The sequence below is a fragment of the Rosa chinensis genome, chromosome 1 (genome assembly GCF_002994745.2).
Source record: "Rosa chinensis cultivar Old Blush chromosome 1, RchiOBHm-V2, whole genome shotgun sequence".
Lineage (NCBI taxonomy): Eukaryota > Viridiplantae > Streptophyta > Magnoliopsida > Rosales > Rosaceae > Rosa > Rosa chinensis.
The window spans coordinates 46,701,832-46,719,620 of record NC_037088.1 but is presented as its reverse complement, the minus strand read 5'-3'; the positions used below and the strand labels follow the sequence as shown (position 1 = coordinate 46,719,620).

The 17,789-nt window shown below is 37.6% G+C and overlaps 1 long non-coding RNA gene across 2 annotated transcripts; it reads right to left on the bottom strand.

The window, feature by feature from the left end:
* Positions 1-13,598: 13,598 nt before the first annotated feature.
* On the bottom strand, positions 13,599-16,447 carry LOC121052088. 2 transcript variants are annotated; one of them, XR_005807947.1, is made up of 4 exons: positions 16,265-16,447; positions 15,832-15,919; positions 14,847-15,011; positions 13,599-14,191 (listed from the first exon to the last, which is right to left on the bottom strand). It is a non-coding gene; the product is annotated as an uncharacterized LOC121052088 (long non-coding RNA). The 2 variants fall into 2 exon arrangements; XR_005807948.1 differs by having other exon boundaries at positions 14,847-14,947.
* Positions 16,448-17,789: the final 1,342 nt, after the last annotated feature.

Here is a 17,789-nt window from a genome sequence, read left to right as displayed (position 1 = left end):
ACTGAGTAGTAAAACCAGGACCTACTACACTTTTTGCTTGTGTAAGTCGGTCTGCCCAGAACACCCGTTCTCCTTTTCTGAAGCCTATCGCTTCTTCATCCTGAATGAATCTCTGTTGGAGAATAAAATCATTCCCAACAGGAAATCTAATCCTTGGCCATCAGATTGCCAAACATTACGGATGATAAATGTTCCTCCACCAATGGTGATATGAACATTTTTTGCTACTTTGTTCATGGTAAGGGGACTTCCATCATAGGTGACACCAGTAGCAGTTCTTTTCTTATCTTCTTTCCAGAGTTCATCTAGAATTGCAAATCTCTTTGCAATAGTAAATCCTGATCCATTATCTACAAAGGCATGTAGATGATATTTTTTGTGATCAGGGAATTTTAGCCCAATCTCTATGTAGTTGCTGTATCTACTAGTAGAGACTACTTTCGATTGTTGAAGCTCATTTTCTTGATCGAGCTTGTGATTGTTGAAGCTCATTTTCCTGAGCTTGTTCTTTTGGAATGAATGGTTTACATTCTTCTGGAACAATTTCTGGTGGTTCAACCAGTTCGATATCTTCATCGATTTTTTCTTTATCGATGCTTTCTTCCTTTATTTTTGAGGAAGATGGTTCTAGGATTTCTTGGAACAAGGCTTCTACCTTTTTCTCTTTTTGTTCAGAGAAATATTCTTCATATTCTTGTTCTACCAATTGGCTGACAAGGCCATTCTTGGTTTTCCTTCTTGCTTCGGCTATGAAGCCTTCTTTGTGATAAGTCTTTTTTGACTCTTCACAAAACATAGGGAGACCATTCTTTTCGTGACATAGGCAGTAGTCACAAACGAATGTACCAGGGTTCACCTGATAAGAAGACATTAAAGATTCTGTCTTGCTTTCTTCCCAGTTTTTGATTCTTAGAACATTCATCTGTCTTGATTCGAAGTACTCTACTTCAGAATCTGACTCAGATTTAGATGAATTTTCTTCTTCAGACCAGGCAGAGTAAACTGACCTGTCGTCTTCTTCATCATCAGAATAGGCTATTTCGTAACCTTTCATGTTTGCTGTTTCTACTATATGCTCATATTCGTCAAAGAGAGCTTTAGTAGATCTTTTACCCTTTGCCGGGCATTCATTGGCATAGTGCCCTTCGACTTTACATAACCAACATCTGCAAGCTTTCTTGCTTGGTTGTTTATGCTGATGAGTATTCTTCTTTTTCTTGAAGAATTTCTTTTTAGGATCCTCATCCTGCTGTTTCTTGTAATTGGAACTTTTCTTGAATTTCCAATCCTTTTTCTGATTACTCCTTTTGAATTTTTAGAGTAATTTTCTTTCTTTTTTCTATGGAACTTAGACTCATGACATCCCCAGTTGGTTGGCATATCAAGTATTCTATAACAGAAATTCTCAACTCCTTTGAGTTGTTTCTTGGCCATCTTAGCTCTAAGATTGGCTTTGCATTGCTCTTTTAGTAATTTCCGGATTCTGTCGGCAATCCTTCCAACTGAAAATCTTTCAATTGGTTTTTCAGCTATGCTTTCTCTCACAGCTGTTCTCCATGGTTCAGGGAGTTTTCTGTGTAACAGATTAACTAGATCAGTATTCTCTAGTTCACCAATTGTACAGTAATATTCTTGAAATTCATTCAAGTATTCTTCAAAATATCTCATGTCACAGATTTTGAGAGCATATATATTTGATTTGGCCATTTCTTTAGCCTTCTCACTCAGATTTGAGAGATCTTCACAGAACTGATCATATAGAGGTACTGTAAAATCATAAGGAGATCTTGAGTTTTTGATTTCTTCCAGCCAGTCTCTTCCTCTGGCAGTTTCTTTGAATGACAGATAATACTTTTTTGCTACTCCAGTAAGAGTAGTTTCATAGTACACCTGCAAATCTAGTGCTTCAAATTTTCCAAGGAAAAGTGCAGAAGCCATCATCAGGCTATCTACCCATTGGTCAATGACTTTTCTTTTATCTAGGGCCTTGTCTAGATTTAGCCAGATGTCATAGTTCGTGATTGGAACTTTAGGCATATTGTCCTCTGGGACAAATCTATGGGAATTTCTTTCCCTTTTTCTACCTGTGGGGGCTTTCTGAACTGGAAGTTTTATTTTCCCTTTTTCCCTGATAATGAAAGTTCTGGAGCTATCTCCTTCTTCCATTTCAATATCTTGATAAGGAAAGACTTTTCTCGTCTTTCTGCTTTTGAACTCTTTCATTTCTTCGATTAGTTTTTCTAATCGTTCAGGATTTTCACAAGATTCTGCTTCTTCATAGAGTTCATAGAGCTTTTCTGCTCTGAACATATTAACTGGTCTGTTTAGATCAGCTTCTAATTCTTCTTCAGGTATTGGTTCTTCAATAGTGGGTTTTGTACCACTAACACTAGCTTCTCTAGTGCTATAGCTTCTTCTGAGAAGATTCCTGTTTACCCTGAGGTTCTCAGGATAGACATCACTTTTTCTGTGATTGTCAAAATTGAGACTGATTTCTCCAGTCTTCCTACTTTCATAAATTCTTGCTTTCGCACTTTCCGGTGGCTTTTTTGGACCGGATAATTTCCATTCAAGAGGAAAAGTCACTTCATTCCAAGTAACTTTATGAATCTGTTGTGAATGGTTCTTCTGATTGGTGAGAAAACCAGTAGTCAGACTAGGAATATTTGTTATTCTTGTCTTGGGGGCTACTATAGTGCTCATCAATTTATAGTATATTCTGTATACTATTGTGAGTTCTTGCATATCTTCTTTCATAGATACGTCATCTGTGTTGACTCTCAGTCGTAGACAATGAGCTGCATCCTTCAAGCTGGTGGTAAAATTTGGGAAGCAGTTGAAATATGCTACTTGATCACATAAAGATGCTTCAAGGGTTCCCAACAGACTAGCTCGGAAGTCTGTTAGTCTATTGTCTTATAAGACACATAGAACTGAACAGTCTATGCCTTCTCGAGCAATTAGATTTATGCCTACTTGGACTGCTCCGATATGCATAAATTGATATTTTTTGCTTGAGCTCTGGCAACTTCTGAAGGAGTGATCATTAAAAGATCAATCTCTCCTCTTGCTGTAGCGGGAGTTGTAATTTCTAGTAGTTTAAATTAATGGCTATCCATTAGATCAAACGTTCCCCTTTTGTAGATTTGTCTGAAATCTAATTTTGGAATTGAGGAGTTTTTGATCTCCTGTTCAATTTCGTTGAATTCGAATTCTTCAGCATTTAGGAGTTGTACTCCTTTCTTTTTTCCGAAGATGCTTAACATCTTGATATCTCTTTTCTCCGGGTTTTCATACCTGATACTAGTATGACTAGTAGATGGTTCCAGAAAAATTATGTTTGGAACAAGATTTGTGTCTGGTTTTTCTAATGGTTTGAATCCATTAGCTTTCTTTGTTTTTACTGTAGGCACTTTCTTGTCCTTCAGTATATTTTTCATTGAATCCAGCGTTTTTTGCTGTTTATTGATTTTTCTACTAACGACTATTAGCTTTTCTTCTTCTGTTTTTGGAAGTTCTTTAATATAATCCATTTTGTTTTCCAATCTTTCCAATTGGTGGATTATAGCAGGTAACTTTTCTAGATGAGTTTGACATATAGATAATTCTAGTAACAGCCTCTGATATTTCTCATCAGAGGAATTTAATAGAGAATTTAATTTCTCTAATAGCAATTCTGACATTGTCCCCATAGTGGGATTCCTCTTTTGAGCTCTTTGCAGGCTCTGATACCAGTGATGTGCGGATCTAACCAATGCTCAAATAATCAAGAGGTTTTTGTTCCTCTTCCAGAACATATAAGAGATTATCAGTATCTTGTTCAATTTTATAGATTCTGGTTTGAAGTCTATAGATGATATCCCAGTAGTTGGGGGTTTCTCTATTAAGACTTTCTCTATATTCTTTCGATTTTCTCAATTTCTCTCTTTCTTTTTGCAATTCTTTGCTAGTATGTTTACAATTAGCAACTAATTCAAGCCTGTCAGCGATCGAAATTATGAATTGTAAGGTTTACTGTTTACCATCGAATAGAGGATGCAAATTAGCTGCAATTATATCTAGACAAATAAACTCAAGATGGGCCCACCACGTTTCTATTGTGTAAGCCCCCTTTAGGATCTTTGTGTTTTACTACTTAAGCAAAATCAGAAAATAGATGAACTGAAAACAGAAACAACACAGCAGATTTTAGAGTGGTTCAGCCAAAACTTTAGCCTACGTCCACTTCGTGATCTCTCTTGAGAGATTCACTAGCACTATGAAGAATTTAGGTGTTTACAAGTACTTATTGCAGATCCCTCTAACCCCTCAGACTAGTTCTTATCTCTCTATCACCTTGACTCTTAGTTTTCTGCACTTTCTGTCTTATTTTTTCAGAAAACTGACTGCAGCTCCTATTTATAGGGCATAGAGGCTGCTGATACAATATACAATTAGGATTCCTAATCCTAATAGACTAAACCTTTAATACAAATCCTAATAGAACTTGAAAGACTAACTTTCCTAGAACTTATAGAAAAGCTGCGCGCAAATCTCTTTCCTTTCTAGACTTGGATTTGAATTCTGAACCCTAATTTTCAGATTGTATCAATGAGCCAAAAACACAACAATCTCCACCTTGGTGAGTTGATACCAAAACGATTGCTGCAACCTTCAGGATGTCTTGAACTTTTGAAGTAATCCCGAACAAACCTTCAAGAACCTTCACCTTGGCAAGACTCTTCTTGCCTCAATGCACCTCAAGTGAGGAGGTGCTCCACCACAACTCAGCATGTTGTGACACTGAGCAAGTTCAAGCAATGCTTGAACTTCTCTACAACAACGGGCTTGGTAAGACAATCTGCAGCATTGTCATTTGTGTGAACCTTCTCCACAATAATATTTCCAGATTCTACCCAATCTCTGATCCTGTGATAGCGAACATCAATGTGTTTCGTCCTTGCATGAAACACTTGATTCTTTGCCAAGTGAATGGCACTTTGACTGTCACACTTCACTACCACGCCTTCTTGGTGAATTCCAAATTCACTTGCCAGCCCATTCAACCAAATAGCTTCCTTTGAAGCTTCTGTTAATGCCATATATTCTGCCTCAGTAGTAGATAGAGCTATGACTGCTTGAAGAGTTGATTTCCAGCTCACAGGTCCTCCTCCAGAAGTAAAAACATAACCTGTTGTGGACCTCCTTTTATCTAAGTCTCCTGCATAATCTGCATCCACAAAACCAGCCACACATGCTACTTCTTGTTTCCTCTCAAACATGATTCCAAGCTGCCTAGTCCCTTTTAAATACCTCAAAATCCACTTCACTGCTTCCCAATGGGGCTTACCCGGATTTGACATGTACTTAGAGACAACACTCAATGCTTGAGCTAAATCTGGTCTTGTGCAAATCATCGCATACATGAGACCCCCTACTGCACTTGCATATGGAACATCCTTCATCACATCAATCTCTTTTTGACTTGATGGCCTTTGCTTTGCACTTAACTGATAATGTGCAGCCAATGGGATAGAAACAACCTTAGCTCCATCCATGTTGAAGCGTTCAAGTACCCTCAGAATGTACTTTTCTTGTGACAGCCAAATTTTACCAGCTTTTCTATCCCGCCTTATTTCAATTCCAAGGATCTTTTGTGCAGCTCCTAGATCCTTCATGTCGAATTCAGCTCCCAATTTCTTCTTAAGCTCTTGAATTTTCGACATATCCTTGCATGCAATTAGCATGTCATCTACATACAAAAGTAGTAGAATAATTTCCTCATCTTCGAATACATGGTAGTAAACGCAGCAGTCATATAGACACCTTGTGTAGCCTATTTTCAGCATGTATGTGTCGAAACGCTTGTACCACTGCCTTGGTGATTGCTTAAGTCCATATAGGGACTTCCTTAACTGACAAACCAGGTCCTCTTTTCTTGTTTCAACAAAACCCTCCGGCTGCGACATATAAATGTCTTCTTCGAGGTCCCCATGAAGAAACGCAGTTTTCACATCCATCTGCTCAATCTCCATATCATACTGAGCTGCTATAGACAACAATAACCGAATTGAAGTGTGTTTGACGACCGGAGAGAAAATCTCGTCATAATCCACTCCCTCTTTCTGCGAATACCCTTTTGCCACCAAACGTGCTTTGTACTTTATGGCATCAGCATCATGTACTCCTTCTTTCTTCCTAAACACCCACTTGCAGCCAACAAGTTTTCTTTCTTTGGGTTTAGGAACCAACTCCCACACAGAATTCTTATGCAAAGATTCCATCTCTTCTGTCATAGCACCAATCCAACCTGCTCGTTCTTCACTTTCTATGGCATCTTGATAAGTAGTTGGATCTCCTTGACTTATACTCAGAGCATGACTCACATCTTCTTCCGGTTCGAACCCAAACCTTTGTATCTTTCTTGGATTCCTCTTAGGTTTGTCAAGTGCTATGCTTCTTTTAAATGACTCAGGTGCTTGTGGGATAGGGGAATTTCGACCCCTCTGTGGGGATTGCTCCACCTGAGCCCTAACTGGTGACTGTTGTTGCTGCTCTGTTTCTTCAATAGCTCCTTGATCATTCCCTACTTGCTCAATTTGCTCCACCTGAACTTGGGAATCTTCATCCGATGGGTTAGCTAATGAAATCTTGATTGCTTCTTCTTCAACAACAGCCATCTTCTCCCTCTTGCTATTAATCTCCTCATTCAATGGCATAGTCTTCTCATCAAAGATTACATCCCTACTGATCACCTTTTTGTCGTTGACTATATCCCACAACTTATAACCTTTCACCCCTTTTTCAAAGCCGATGAACAAGCACTCATGGGACTTTGGTTTCAGTTTGGTTCTTTCATCGCTGGGAATATGTGCATAAGCACTGCAACCAAACACTCTCAAGTTGGAATAATCAACTGGCTTTCCAGACCATACCTCCTCTGCACACTTGAAGTTAATAGCCCTAGAAGGTGATCGATTAATCAAATAACATGCATGATTAACCGCTTCTGCCCAAAAAGTTTCAGGCAACCCTGCATGAAGTCTCATGCTTCTTTCTCTCTCTATGAGAGTTCTGTTCATCCTTTCTGCAACACCATTTTGTTGAGGAGTCTTCTTAACAGTAAAGTGTCTTGTGATGCCTGCATCCTTGCACAGCTGTAAGAACTGATTATCTCTATATTCACCTCCATTGTCACTTCTCAAACACTTGATTTTTCTGCCTGTTTGGTTTTCAACCTCAGCTTTCCACTCCTTGAACTTAGTGAAAACCTGGTCTTTAGTTGTCATAAAGTATACCCAAACCTTCCTTGAAAAATCATCTATGAAAGAGACAAAGTATCTGGCTCCACCCTTTGATTTTGTTGGTGTAGGCCCCCAAACATCTGTGTGAATATAGTCCAATACTCCTTTGGATTTGTTCTCACTGCTGCCCACATTGAACGTCACCTTGGTCTGCTTTCCGAGTGTGCAATACTTGCAAAATTCAAGTTTGCAGCTCATTACACCTTCCAGCTGATCCCTTTTGTGTAATTCCTGCAACCCTCTCTGACTCATGTGCCCTAGCCGTTTATGCCAAAGCTCAGTCTTGTCTTCCTCTGTACAAACTGCAGCTCCACCAACCACCGTAGAACCCGTAAATGTATACATGTTATCTGGTTGCATCACACTCCTCATGTAGACCATTTGTCCTTTTCCTACCTTGAGCTGTCCTTTTTCAGATTTGTACCAAAATCCAGCCCTATCCAAAGTGCTCAATGAAATCAGATTTCTACTCAATTTTGGGACATGTCGGACGTTTCCCAGCATTCTGACAATTCCATCATGCATCTTGATCTTTACTGTTCCGATTCCCATGATTCTACAAGGTGAATCATCTCCCATCAACACTTCCCCGGTGTTCCTCTCTTCATATGTATCGTACCAATCTCTGTGTGCACACATATGAAATGTGTAGGCTGTATCCAAGGTCCAATATTTAAGCGCGCTGGAGTTGGTTGTTACTGCGAGAAGTTCTCCATCGTCACTATAATTTCCATCAACGACATTGGCTGACTTGGAGCTTTCTCCTAACATCTGCGCCTTTTTCTCCTTCCATTGTTTGCAATTCCTTTTCCAGTGGTCTAGTGAACCACATTCGAAGCAACCATTCTTCTTTTCTTTGCCTTTCCCCTTGGATTTAGACCTGCCTCTTTCTTCAAATCCACCACCTCTATTCCTGGACCTTCCTCTCTCCTTGCCTCGGACATGAAGTCCCCGTGCTTGAGAACTTTCTTCATCTTTGTCCATTTTGACATATGATTCCAAGTTCTCACACACTTTAGAAAGTGTGATAGTATCTTTGAATATCATGGTGGTTTTGAAGTGCTTGAATGAAGGTGGAAGCGAATGAAGTAACATGACAGCCGTGTCTTCGTCATCCATCTTTGCTCCAACCTTCTCCAAGTTTGATATGCAATTCTGAAACTTGCATATGTGATCATTAAGATCATCCCCTTCCTCCATCTTGAGGCCAAAGAGCTGTTCCTTCAAGAGTAACTTGCTGCTGATAGTTTTACCCCTGTAGACGCTTTCAAGCTTCTCCCATGCTTCCTTTGCAGTCATATTCTCACCAATATGAAGCAAGACATTATTAGCAAGATGCAGCTCAATGGAGCTCTTTGCTTTCTTATTCTTCTTCGTATAATCTGCTTCAGTCATTGTTGCAGGCTTATTTCCAATTGCCTCATCAACCTCTTGCTGAACCAGAACGTTCTTCATCTTCCTTTGCCAAAGTGTGAAGTTGTCCTTGCCATTAAAGGGCTTAATGGACGGTTTCACATCTCCTGCTTCGACAATGACTTTGCCGTTCACCATCGCAAAACACCTTGAGCCTAAGCTCTGATACCACTTATTGTGTAAGCCCCCTTTAGGATCTTTGTGTTTTACTACTTAAGCAAAATCAGAAAATAGATGAACTGAAAACAGAAACAACACAGCAGATTTTAGAGTGGTTCAGCCAAAACTTTAGCCTACGTCCACTTCGTGATCTCTCTTGAGAGATTCACTAGCACTATGAAGAATTTAGGTGTTTACAAGTACTTATTGCAGATCCCTCTAACCCCTCAGACTAGTTCTTATCTCTCTATCACCTTGACTCTTAGTTTTCTGCACTTTCTGTCTTATTTTTTCAGAAAACTGACTGCAGCTCCTATTTATAGGGCATAGAGGCTGCTGATACAATATACAATTAGGATTCCTAATCCTAATAGACTAAACCTTTAATACAAATCCTAATAGAACTTGAAAGACTAACTTTCCTAGAACTTATAGAAAAGCTGTGCGCAAATCTCTTTCCTTTCTAGACTTGGATTTGAATTCTGAACCCTAATTTTCAGATTGTATCAATGAGCCAAAAACACAACAGTTTCATCAAAAGAAAAATAAAAGGAAACAAAAGAATAGTAAAAGCAAGAGAGAGGGGTATTAATGGGATAAACATTAAGTGAAAATAGTAGTTGGGAGAAAAAGAGAAAACTTTTGTGTGAGTGGGGTTGAAAATAAGTTGGTGGAGTGTATGGGGTTGTATTTGATATTCTATGGGTAAGTGGTCATTATCCTTTTATCATAATCAATTACATCCTTGATTTCTTTCCTTGCTTTATATTGTGATTACTGATTTGAGTATATATATTTCTATATATGATTGTTACAAAAGTATTTCATTTGCAACAAAAACTTTAGATTTTTTTTTCCTTGTATGTAAGTATTTTCTTTCCGAGTAGAATTTCAATTTTCTTTTCCTTGATAGGATCAATTATAATTTCAAAAGATTGAAAGAGACTTTGATTCAAATACTGAGAGAACATATTTTTCTTGGTTCAAAAAGAAAGGGCGGTGGGCAAGCAAGCATGGTACTTTTCTCTTGTGTCTCAGAGGGATGACTAAAGAAATGCTCTGAAATAAAAGAAAAGGGTTGGAGATGGGGACATGAAATGGGCAAAAATCTTTTGTTATTGTGTTTTCAATACTATATATCTAGACTCATATTCGATGCCTTTCTGCATACTCGAACAATGTCTAATTGTAAGATATTGGACTTAAAAAAAAAAAGAAAAAAGATACACACACACAATAATAGACATAATCAAGATATTTAAAGCATATGTCAATTATACTCACTTATTATGTTGATGTTATATTTGAGTTGTGGCAATTTGTGTAAATTTTAGAAAAGATAAGACATAATTAATATTTATCTTAGTTGCCACATTTTGGGTATATATTGAAGAAGAATATTTGTTGGGTTTTATGCATTACATCTTATATAAATTGGGTGCATATTAAAATTCTCCTTTGAAGAAAGGTCCAAGTTTTACAAATGTGATAGATTTCCAATCAATGTTGGAAGTGAACCAAAGATGGAATTTGAAGAAAGATCCAAGTTTTGCAAATTCAAAAGATTTCCGATCGATGTTGGAAGTGGACCGGAGAATGAATTGGTGGATCAAGGTCTCCATATGCGAAAGACTTCCTATTAACATTGAAAGTGTACCAAAGATTCGTGCATTCGAAAGACGAACCTAGATGATGTTACCTGTTTGGGGTTAGGAAATGGGTAAAAAGCTCTTGTTATTGTATTCCACTCCTAGGCTCACATTCTGTGCCTCTCTACATACCCGAAAATGTCTAATTGTAAGGTATGTATCTTGTTCTTGGATTACTTTCTTTTTCTTTTTAGGTATATTGTCATATTAGTCATATGATGACTTTTCACTCTCAACTACTACATTTCTAATTTACCTACTAAATAAGTATATGTAAGTGAGGTTTGAATGATATAAATCTTCAAGCTAAAAAAAGGTCGTATCTTCTACAATCATAGGTATAGTATGATAGAACAAGAGAATGATATCAAAAAAAAAAAGATTTTAATATAGAGGTGTCAGGAAAAAAAAAACAAAAAGTAAACTTCCAATATATCATATACTGTAAAAGTAAATGAGAATTGGTCTACTCATTTCATTTCATAGTCCCTTATAGGGATAGAATTACAATGGAAATATCAATTACAATAATGATAGTAAATGCTGATTGAGCTGTAATCGCTAAGTCCTTAATTCACTCTTTGTCAGTTACTTTGACGAAGGCACATAATGTGTTTTTCCTTTAACACACCCCCTTGTGCCAAGTCAAAGATGAAATGGTGCATGAATTGTTGCCTCATTAAAAATTTTGCCAAGTAAAAACAAAAACCCTATGGCAAAGAAAAAAAAAACACCTTGGTCGAAGGAAAGTGCACAACGCACCCATTACATTTGATGATGACATGTGTGTGTTAAACTCCCCCTGACGTCTGCACCTCTCCCTGATCCTTACATTAGTCAAGGGAGCTTGGAAAGTCTTCGTATTCCTATGTTTTTCACATGTCTCTCAAATATGGCCTTAGGCAATGATTTGGTAAACAAATCTGCCACATTCTCCTCAGATCTTACTTGATTCACTTGAATCTTGAGGAGAGCCTGTTGTTGCTGATTGTAGAAAAACTTTGGCGATATGTGTTTTGTATTATCACCCTTGATATAACCTAGCTTCATCTGTTCGATGCAAGCTGCATTATCTTCATAAATGCAAGTAGGCTCTTCAGTGGTAGAACTCAAACCAATAAGTCCCTCGAATATGTATAATGATATCTCTTAACCATATACACTCATGAACCACCTCATGTAGAGCAATGATCTCAAAGTGGTTCGAGGAGGTAGTTACAAGGGTTTGCTTGGTTGATCTCCAAGATATCGTCGTGTTGCCAATGGTAAATACATAACTAGTTTGGGAACGACCTTTATATAGGTCAGAGAGGTACCCAGCATCAGCAAAACCAACCAAAACATTATTTGGGGTTTCGGTGTAGTGAGTGACGCTTCCACCATCAACATTTCCTTAGGGGATTGCAGTTCCATCTGCGGTCCCTCTTGTCTCTCTATAGGGAAAGAACAGTCCCAACTCAATGTTTCCTTTTACGTATCGGAAAATGTTCTTGATACCATTCCAGTGACGCTGTATTGGCACTGAGCTAAGTCTAGCTAATAAGTTCACTGAGAATGCAATGTCTGGTCGAGTGCACTGGGCTAAGTACAATAATGCCCCTATTGTACTTAGATATGGAGTTTCAGCTCCCAACACCTCTTCTTCATATTCCTTTAGATGAAATGGATCTTTCCTTGCATCGAAACTTTGACCGATCATGGGAATGCTAGCAGGATGCGCTTTGTCCATGTTAAATCGCCTGAGCATCTTTTGGACATACGCTGACTGGTGGATTAGTATTCCACAAGCTCTGTGTTCTAGTTCAAGGCCTAGATAGAATCGAGTTTTCCCAAGATCCTTCATCTAAAATTCGGATTTCAAGTAGCTTGCGGTTTCTCTTATTTAATCAAGAGTACCTATTATGTTCATATCATCAACATATATAACTACAATTACAAATCCAAAACTTGTTTTCTTTATGAATACGCAGGAGCATAATTCATCATTCTTATATTCCATCCCAATCAAGTAGTCACTTAGACGGGTATACCACATCCGCTCGAATTGTTTCAATTCGTAAAGTGAGCGTTTTAACCTAATTGCAAACGCACTCCATGGTTTAGAGTCACTTGATTTGGCACTACAAAAAAGAATTCAAATGACCACGGCGCAACGCCATCGCGGAAAGTCAAATTGCCGTCGCAAAAGACCAATGGCGACGACTAGGCGACGACAATTTTGCCGTTGTCATTGAGGGCGTCGCCATTGCTATTTGCTACGGCAATTATGCCATAGCTTGCATTTTGACTACGGCAACTATGCCATCGCAAAGGTCAATAGCGACGCCACCTTCCGCAATGAAATTTTTGCGACGGAAACAATGTCGTCGCAAAATATGAATTATTAATTAAAAAAAAATCTTTTCTTTTTTAACAAAACGCATACAATTGACATTTTGTTCAATTACTTAATTATGCAAACAAGATAATCTATAAGTATAGAGCCACCAAAATTGAAATACAAAGCTTGGATAGATAATATTTGAGGTATGATTATATAGATACAAAAATGCACTAATATTTAAACCTTAGCTAAAACTAGGCAGCTCGCCCATGCAATGATGCCAGTTTCTGTTTGATTTTCTTAAATTTTATACAGAAGCTAAATTTACTAAAATTTCATATCACTTTGGTCTTTGTGCCGAAAGGACTTTCGGGATGGTTGATTTCCAGGATATCTTTTCCCTGAGAAAGTTGAAAAATGTAAATCAGATAACGAATTCAACCATATTATAGAAAACTCTTTAGCCTCTGAACCAGCATCAGAAAGGAAATATTAATTGTAAATTAGAACTCAATGAGCTACAATAACAACTTTCCAAATAAAGCAAGATCACACATTCACTTGCAAATAGATAGAAAAAGTAAAGAGTTCATACCAGAAGTGAAGCAAATGATCATAGCAGCCTTAGCTGCCCAATAGTAATCAAATGATGTTTCCTAATTGTTTCAGTTGCTAACACCAGCCAAACAAACAATGCAGACTAAGTATCACATCAAACCCAATTAGCAAAATAAAAAAACAGGCTCTGTGAGAATGTGGTCGTTTATTTTGATTGGAACTGCATACAATAGTAACAAAAAAAGGAATCATGGTTTCTGGTCTTTTCATTCCAAACCATAAACTTGAACGTTCACTACACAATAAAAAAAGGTAAGTAGCAGATCAGAAGAGCAACGGTCGCAAGGTGGCATAGTCCTAAAGCAAGTAGGTTTGATGTGAAATTGAACAGAAAAACCATGGATATGAAATTGAGACAATCTATGAAACTATGAAACACAGCATACCCCTTGAATTCTCTTCCCAGTGACATCCTTGTCCTTAAACTTTACAATAGACACTGCTGGTCTTCTATATCTATGTTTAAATTTTAGAACACTTGTAACTCATACAATTTTAGAACACATGTAACTCATACAATGATTCTTCATACAAAGGACAAAGAACTAATGTGAAGTGTGGAAATTGACACACTGTTGGTCCTATAGACCAAGATAACGTACGTAAGAATATGTACCTTGACATTTTCCTTTCCAAATGACATTCTGGACCAAGATTCTTTTGCAGGATATACTTCATCCATAAGGATGTCATGATATCTAGGATTCCTTGAAAATTCTGGTTTCTTAATCCCATTGTCTGCCTCACTGGTTTTCAAAAAGAAAATAAGTTAGTAATTTACAAATCAAAAACTACAAAGAAATTAATAACTCATGTTTGAGTACACTAGCTACTTTGTTCTACTGGCAATACTATTGCATGATCCAATCTAAAGAAGATGTGAACCATCCTGTAAGCAGTTTACATTTTGAAGGCCAAAAGATCTGAAGCTCATTTGATAATGAGAAACAAAAAACCAAAACAAAAACTGAATCTCATTTTCACTACCTGACAAAGAACTAAATAAAGCAATCTGATTTCAGTTGTATCAGTCTTTGCATATGATCATATTTACAACCATATAAAAACTTTTGAAAATGTGTAGCAAAACAGAAACTGAACGGATTTCGTTCTAGTTTGAAGACTGGAGAAAGATAACAAACCTGAAATATGTGGCTATCACTTATTTCAATATAATACAGAACCATGCAAATGATTAACAAATATATACGATTCAAGTCTAAATGCAGTACTAGTCCTATTAGCAGTACTTAAAATCACTCAAATAACCCTGACAACAAAAATATCAATTCTGAAGGATCCAATCCTAGAAATAGAGTCAAATTCATGCATATACCAAAACACAGGACCAACAAATCATTCTGCAATCAAATTTAAAAAAAAATTGTAAATTGAGCTGACCTTTAAGTGCGCAGCGTCTTTTTCCTTGTCAGTGAACACTCTAGTAGACTCCAACAACAACATCGGCACCAAATTGATCCCATGGGATCTCCTCTGGGTTTCTGTAACAAACATATCCCATAATTGATGTTGTACTTGGATCTACAATCCCATACTTAACAGCAACTACAAAATCCACTCTATGTAAACTGTTAGTATAATATTATTGGCAATTCCAAAACACAAAACTATAATCATGTGAAGCCCAAGAAGAATTGTTTAATCATGATGATTAACTAATTAAATGCAAGTATGGTTCCTATGGTGGTCTTGCTGTCAAGACATAAGATAAGACTACGGTGGTCTTGCATGGATTATTAAAATATGGGTTCTGTTTTCTAAAGCAATAAAACGAAAAGAGAAGAGAATGTGGGAGACATGCTTTTTAAGCATGAACAACCTTTCTGTTACAAAACAAGGAAAAGCAATTGCATTCTATTTTTTTCTCCTTCATGGAGAACTAGTTGTCCATACACAAAAGGTAGAAGAGGACAACAACGGGTTCCATCTTCTCATGATGAAAAGCTTGCTGTCAAAGAAGAAAGGTCAAGCAACTGTATCAAATTTCAACCTCGTCTTGCTGTCGACTCGATTAAACCACTATGAACTAACATATATTGGCAGGAGTAAACCCCAAAAGAAAAAAAAACTAAATCTCTTAAACGAAGTTACAGAGAGAGCTCTTAGCTCTTTCGATCATTGATATTTCTCAAGTGTCTTCTCCATGCTGAAATGAAATTAAGCAACCACCATGAAAATGACAAACAACAGAGAGCAATGAACAAATACTAGAAAGAACATATAATAAACAGGTGGAGATACAACTTGTTTTAATACAATGATGCTTCACATCTATAAATGCCTAACTAAATTAGTTCAAATCCAACACCAGGTAAATGCTAAAGTATGAAAGACAACTAGAGGTGTAGATCTATGCCACACTTACTTACAAAACTGGTTTTCTTTCTTCGGGATTTTGAGAGGAAGCAGATGTCCATTTCTTGAGCTGTGTAATCAACAACAATCCACAAGCCCTGCATCCAAATTAAACAAATCCACAGATTAAACCAATCCATAAGCCCTGCACCCAAATTAAACCAAAATAGCAACCAAAAAAAAAATAAATGAATTGAACTGTGAAGCATAATAAGAATGAACTTACTATATAAATTTTATTATCTTGGCATTGATATGCAGAAAGAGAATGAAAAATAGGAAGGAGATGGAGTTTGAACAATCGCGGATTGGGTCATGAGAAGAAAATTAGGGAAATCGAGAGTAGGAGAGGGGAGAGTGTAAAAAGTAAGAGCTGCCCATTGCAAACCCATTTGAAATTGAAAATGGTTTTGAGTAGAAAGATGAGCAAAAGCAGTGCTAACCTTCTTCGTCAGCTACTCAATTGGGATTGATAAATTAGATATCAATCGAACAATCTGGTTAAGGAGCCAATGGAACGACAGAAACAAAGATCCCAGGTAGAACAATCCTAAAACCCAGGCCAGATTCCTTCTATTTCCCCAAACCAACCCAGATCTTAAACAAGTTTCCACCCCTAACTCAAAAGTTACAGATCTTGACCCCTTTGACATTACCGAGTTCGATCTGCAACTCCACCAAGCACTCTCCTTTTCTCCTTACTGAATACCAATCCATTAAAAATAGTGGAGTGACGCGAAGGGAACTCAATGTTTCCTGACCCAAAAAACCTAAGAAGACATCTAATACGACGGAAAGAAAATATATAAAATAAAAATATACGACGGCATCAATTACGGTAGCTAAAAGAAGTAAATTTTAGCGACGGAAAGATATTGCCGTAGCAATTGAAGGCATATTTATGCGACGACAATGCCATGCCATCATAAATAATTTTTCTCTTTGCGACGCCGTATTTGCCGTGGCGAATTTCTGATCAATGGCGACGGCATTCTGACGCCGACGCTAACTGGTGAAGCCAAATGAATTCTTTTTTGTAGTGTTGGGTAATGTAAAGCCATCAGACACTTTCATATATATCTCTGAATCAAGATCCCCATAGAGATATGTAGTAACCACATCCATGAGCTGCATTTCCAGTCCTTCGGAAACTACCAAGCTAACTAAGTAGCGGAATGTTATAACGTCTATTATGGGAAAGTATGTCTCCTCGTAGTCAATTCCAGGGCATTGTGAGAAACCTTGTGTCACAAGGCAAGCCTTGTACCTTAGGACTTCATTCATCTCATTACGCTTTCAGACAAAGACCCATTTATGTCCTATAGGCTTTAAACTTGGTGGGGGTTAGCACTACAGGACCAAATACCTGTCTCTTTGCTAGAGGATCTAGTTTTGCTTGGATTGCTTCTTTCCATTTAAGCCAATCTGCTATTTGTTGACATTCTACAACAGAGTGTGGTTCGATATCATCGTGCTCTATGATTTCTTGAGCAACAGTGTACGCGAATACATCATCATCAATGTGTATGAAAGATCTTTCCATAAACTCGTATGCACTCTCATAATCCATTAAGATTTCTTTATTCTCTGGAATCATTTCAATAATCAGAGCATCCTCCAATATTGATTCATGGATATAACTATAATCAGAGACAATCTCATGAGAGGGATTCTTTACATTGATGATTAATGGATCTGTTTGTGGCTTACTCGCCCTCTTCTTCCTTGGGTGAGTGTTAGTTGAACCAAGTGGTCTCCCCCTCTTTCTTTGGGGAACCACGTCCTTAAACACACCTCCACTAAGTGTGGTTGCAGCACCTGTATCTACGGTGCCGTGCCCCTTGTTGGGGACTTCTAACTTGTAGGCACATTTGTAGCATGCATATGTGATCTAGTTACTTTTGCGATATCAGTAAAAGCATCAGGCATTGAATCTGCTACATTCTGAAGATCAATTATTCTTTTCAC